This window comes from Glycine max, chromosome 6, assembly GCF_000004515.6.
Source record: "Glycine max cultivar Williams 82 chromosome 6, Glycine_max_v4.0, whole genome shotgun sequence".
Taxonomy (NCBI): Eukaryota; Viridiplantae; Streptophyta; class Magnoliopsida; order Fabales; family Fabaceae; genus Glycine; species Glycine max.
The window spans coordinates 35,656,379-35,662,366 of NC_038242.2; the positions used below are offsets into that span (position 1 = coordinate 35,656,379).

Sequence of the window (5,988 nt, forward strand, 5' to 3'; positions counted from 1 at the left end):
CTTAGATATTCCATATGTTCACCCATATAAATTAAACCAATAGATAGATAAAACATTGATGGTAGGTTTGCATAATTGCCAATGAAATGTTAATCAAGCGAACAAAAAGTGAGATATAATAGAGATATAAATAAGTGAAAGGGAGTTGGTTAGGTTAAAATTGGCCTCATTTTGAAAGCAGTATTGTTATTACCTGGAATCAATGATAGTATGTAATCATTGACTTGTTGGACAGTTTCATTTGTTGAAGCTAGTATGGCTCTAGATTGGAAGAATTTTGTGTTGTTGTGGTGTTGGCATAAATCTGGAAATGTTGAATTCACTATAGCATGGATTGGGTCATCATATATTGTAATCAGTAGGTCTTATGGGATTTTAACTGTGGAATAACCATCATTTGGATGCCCGATAATTCCATCTCCAAAGTCCAGAATCCATTGTGCAAATTTGGCAGTTTCATCCTTATCTCCTGGTTGCATGTTGGTTTGCAAACGCATATTTTTTTGAAAGAATTAATACTTGGCAGTTATCCCATATATAAGAAGAATTTATTGTTGCATGAACAATGTCAGAGAGACTACCTCTAGGAATGACTGGTAGGATTTGTCAAAAATCACCACCTAAGACAATGACCTTACCTCCAAAGATATGATCTGAACTTGATTTGCCTTTAATGATATCTCTCAAACTTTTATCAAGTGCTTCAAAACATAATTTATGAGTCGTCGGTGCTTCATCCCAGATGATTAAACTGGACGCATTTAATAATTCAGCTAGTTGACTTCCTTAGTGTATATTACATGTTGAGTCCTCGAAAATAGGAACATGTATCTTGAATTTGGAGTGTGCAGTTCTACCTCCAAGCAATAATAAAGAAGCTATGCCGTTGGAAGCAACCATAAGAACAATTTTCTTGTCTGCTCTTAATGAACTTGCTAGCATTTTCCAAATGAATTTTTTTCTTGTGCCTCCATATCCGTATAGGAAAAACATGCCACCTTCTGCTTTGTTGATAGCTTGAATAATTTTGTTGAAAATTGATGCTTACTGATCTGTAGTTATTGATATGCATTTGATGAGTGATGAAAGTATGACCAATTTAAAATATTGAAAATTGAAAAGTAAAGGAAATGTAGTTAAGTGTATAATGTTCATTTGTTATCTATATGCTGTAAGTACGATATTAAATGTATATTCGTCAGATGTAGGGATAACATATGGTTAGGTAAATTACCTGTCATTTTAGTAAAAAGATGAAAAAATTCTTATTTGAGCTCATCAATATTGAAGTTGAGTTCTAATAATATTAGACTATTGTCTAGTTTGTTTGGCCAATTTCCTTCTTCAAGGAATGGTAATGAAGGAAAGTCTCTAAGCGTCTTTTGATTGGCTTGCAACAGTTGTTCAATTTCAAGCAATGTCAAATTTTTAAGATGCTCGTCATTAAGATGAATCTCTAATAGGCAATAAGTATTTGGTTAGATCATGATAATTATTCATCACATTTGATATTAAAATATTATTGTTCTGACCTGCATTGCCGGTTGATTTCCTTAAATTATATTGAATGTCATCAGCTAACCAATGCCAAGTTTGTTGCCATACTTCTTCAGGTTTGCTCATAGTACTTGTTAAAAGCATCAAAACAAATAGGTTTCTCAAATAATGTGTTGTGCCCTAATCCTTTGCTTCTTTGATTGCTTCTACAAATTCTCGATCATCTTGTAAGAAACTCATCGCAAAGCATGCTGCTCTATATGTATGGTATTAAACATTAGCAATTGTTCTGATATCCTCAAATGAGGTTGGTCCTTTGCAAACAGTAAGCATCATCCTTAAATAGAAAAATTCTCCTGTAGTTGGTGCAACCCATATTAGCCTCCCAATTGTGAATCCCTTTTTCCTAAGTTTCCAGCATCTTTTTCTGCAATCATAGACAAACTTAGAAACAAATTCAGCATAAGTAAGATTTCTTGCTTCGGGAAAGCTTTTATTAGTGTTGATCCAAGAAATGAACTTTGAATCAGAGATGGTTGGTTTAGACAAAACATCATCAATATCATCATGGTCTTGGTAAAAAATAGCATGTTGTCCTGGAAGGTGAAAATGTAGGCTTTCAACAGCAGGCTTCCTACCATGAATTGGAAAACCAAAGATCCTCCAAGTAGCTTCACAGGGAGAAATGTATCTGTTATTAAGTCAACCACCAATTAAAATGATGTAGCTGATATTAATTGGATATAACAAATTAAGCATACATGCAATCTAGATATTCTCTGATCTCATCATGATGGCTTGCAACATGCACAGTTGCATCATTTTCATCATGAACTATAACAACAATAACTCTATCATATCCCTTGTTGACATACTTGAACAAATATTTGATAGATGTGCTCTGGTTACACCATTCAATATTGATATGTGCTTGGTATTTTCTTAGCAACTTTGGATTGTAAGGTACAATATATCTATTATCAATTATAACCCCATGTTTGGAAATTGTTTGGCCATTGTCTCTTCTCTGATAGATTGAATAACCATCTGCATCTAGAAGAGTATGAGGCTGAAACATTTTAGGATAGAAACGGCTGCACTTCCCTTCTTTCATGCATGGAGATTCTTTTCGCAGAATTCTGCATGGGCCATAAACCATATGGTTTTGGACTAACGTATATAGTTTAGGGTCATCTTGTTGTGAAGGTATCTCTGCTGATATAATCTGATTAATATCATCTGGAGTTGGATATTTATTGCTAGGATGTAAAAACAACAATAAATGAACATGAGGAAGTCGTCAGTTTTGAAATTCTATTGTATACATATCTGGAATACAAAAAAACCTATTAATAGACAGTTGCATATAAAAATTCCGATTTGATGTTAGAAGAGTTGCAAATAAAGATCAACAATTTGTCTAGTCAGTAAAAAAATGACCAATAAACTATTTGTTGGAAAAAAAGAAATAAAAGTAGAGAGATTGTAAGATGTAAGTAGCATTGAAAATTATTTGGAAGAACTTACTTGCAACTACTTTCCCTAGTAGATGATTCTTTGTCAGGTCTGAAAGCATTTGTTCAAACTTTAATTTAAAAATCCGTGACATAATGTTAGGTCTATCAGTTGCTTTCAAATTTAATGGTGTTAGTAATCTACAGACTTTAGGTCAATTTGGATTACAAGTCAAAGTAATAAAATGATTTGGGAAACCAACATGGCTGCATATGGCCATACCATCAAAGAATAGTTGATTCATGTATCGTGGACTCCTAATAAATGTTGAAGGTAAAATGACCCTTTTACCTTTATGCAAGCCTGTGGTGGAACCTGTAGCCAATGACTCTTGCAAATTGAAATGCTTGTCAACTCTAAGTTTGTTTTGATTGTTTCTGATGAAGGAAAGTCTTTCTGATTCAACCATAGTATATCCTTCAACCACAAATTGCTGGAATAGCTTCCTTGAGTGCAACAAAGTATGTGCTTCATTTGATTTGCATTATAGTCTGAAAGAAAACCACTCTCTCAGTGTAACACAATTTCGCTTTCTTTTTTTGCCAGTTGATGTAGCACGATGAAGTATGTCAGGTCTGTATCCATCATCACCATAAGGAAACAATAGAGGGTATTGTAAGCCTAAATAGCTAGAATGCAATTCATCAATCCTTTGTAATTGACCGGTCTGAGTCTCAAGAATAATATCTCTTCTTGAATGTGTATCAACATCACCTACAATAAGGGCAACAACTTCAGCCACAGTAGGCACATTATATATGCGACCATCCTTTTCATGGTTAGCAATCAATCTCAGCTTGATATCATGTACTTCATTTTGTTTCAGCCTATCTCTTGCCATTCTAAAACTTTTTGCATGAGCGTTGTGTTCATCTAGCATTTGACTTAAACTTGAAACAATGTTTTCTTCAATTCTAGAATGTTGGTTGTAAAGTGAAACATTAAAATCCCAATTTCAGAGAGCATCAAGTAAGAAAGCAAGCATGGACCACTGTTAAGTTTAAAAGATGGGAACTAATTTAAAAAAATGAAAATTAGTACCTCATTGCGTTAATTCTATTTTGCACTTCATTATCTGTGTCAAAGATATATAATTGTGCAAATTTAGCTTCTTTTCCAGGCATTGGTAATAGGTTGCCTATCCTATGACATGGTTGTCCTTGGATTCTAATTGTAGGAGGTTCTTTTGTGTCATTAATTGATTTGTCTATCTTAATACCGACAGAAGTAAAGGCAAACATCATGTTATATGTCTGCATATGTTGTTGATAATTCTTACTATCAACTACATTATGATCAAACAAAATATGTTATAGATGTTTAGGGGGATTTTGTAACAATGGGAGTTCAACTTTACCATCACTACAACATAAGTTGAACTTTGCGTTTGCGCTATCTTTATGTTTGGATATTCTTTCATCATACCACATCTTTGCATTGCAGTGTCTACATTACATGACTTGATCGCCAAGTTCAGAGTATCCTGAAATTGTTTTATGAGTTAGTTGTAATCTCATCTACGTTTGGGCACAAATGGTTTGAGCTAAAATTATTACCTTGTGTGTTAATAGCAGCACCATTATTTTTGATGTGACAATGGTTGTTCCCAACAATATCAATAGAATCTGATTCTGTCAAATTTGTAGTCAGATGTAGTTATTAGATGATAATGCAGGGAAGCAAATTGGGTATGAGAAGTTTTTTTGTAGTACCTTCTGTCGAATCAAAATTGCTATTCTCCGATGAATCAGAATCAATCACTTAGGAACATGAATAAATTTAAGCTAAATGCAATATATAACCATCAATGAAATACAATTAGAAATCATTTGTTACCTATACCCAATTTCGATGTTTTGCTTATAAGAATATAGTTTGGAAATAGAGTGGTCAGGGTGTGAATGTGGTTTTTAATTACATTCAAGTCTCAGTTATTTTTTCCACAGTGTCCTAATATTACAGTTGTATTTGATTGAGTTTGTACTAATAAATTGATAAAAGAAATATTTAACCCTCGAAAAAACATTTTAAAAGATGGTAATTTACTAATGTAAGCTCATATTTGATTTTGAATGGCATATTGAGTTTCTTACTCTGATCTTTTGTGGCTGGAGCCAAATGATGCACACTTGTGCTTCTATTTATATCAAGGTTAGTTGAGCATAGATTTGCATCTGGGTATAGTTGGTTTTGTCGAGTAGGGTGTATAGTTGGTTGTATCGGGGACTGAAAATAAGTATGACGTTTTTGCTGCATGATACATTTTCTCTTAATTTTGGCGTTTGTTGTATCTGACTTCTTTGTATATTCATGGTCATCCATGCTGATAATGTGTGTTATTGTTGCAGTTGCATGTTCAAAGGTGATAGATATTGGTTGTTGGAATGAAATGGGAGATGAAGATTGGAAAAATATGGAACAAAATGAAGGAAGATAAGGGAAAGGATAAATGGCATGGGGCTATTGCATACATAAAGACAGCTATAGTTGATAATGGATAGGTATTTAATGCACCATACATTTTGGTAATGATGGCTTGTTGCTGTAGTTGCGTATTCAAATGTCATAAATGATTGTAGTTGGAATGAAGTGAGATGAAGATTTCAAAAGCATGGAACAAAAGGAAGGAAGATAAGGGAAAGGGCAAATGAAATGAGCGTAAAGGGAGCTATAGCAAAGAATGGACAGGTATTTAATGCACTATACATTTTTTGTTCTTGACGTTGACGTTGAAAGAAAATCTGATATGGCAGGTGTTGTGCATGGCATGAGTAGGTAGCCATAAATTTGTTTATCATATTCTATTTTTAGATTGTGAAGTTTTTTTAAATATACAAATTGTCATTTTGAATAGGTGTATTAACGAAAATAGGCAACATAAAATTAATGAAGTAAAATTTTAGTTTTTTTAAAAACATAACATTCTCCGATTAATTTGCCCCATTCTATTACAAATGACATTTTTTTATTGCGTAC

The 5,988-nt window shown here is 33.3% G+C and overlaps 1 pseudogene; it reads right to left on the reverse strand.

Annotated features, from left to right (window-relative positions):
- Positions 1–1,767: 1,767 nt before the first annotated feature.
- LOC113001872 (uncharacterized) lies at positions 1,768–4,442 on the reverse strand (annotated as a pseudogene).
- Positions 4,443–5,988: the final 1,546 nt, after the last annotated feature.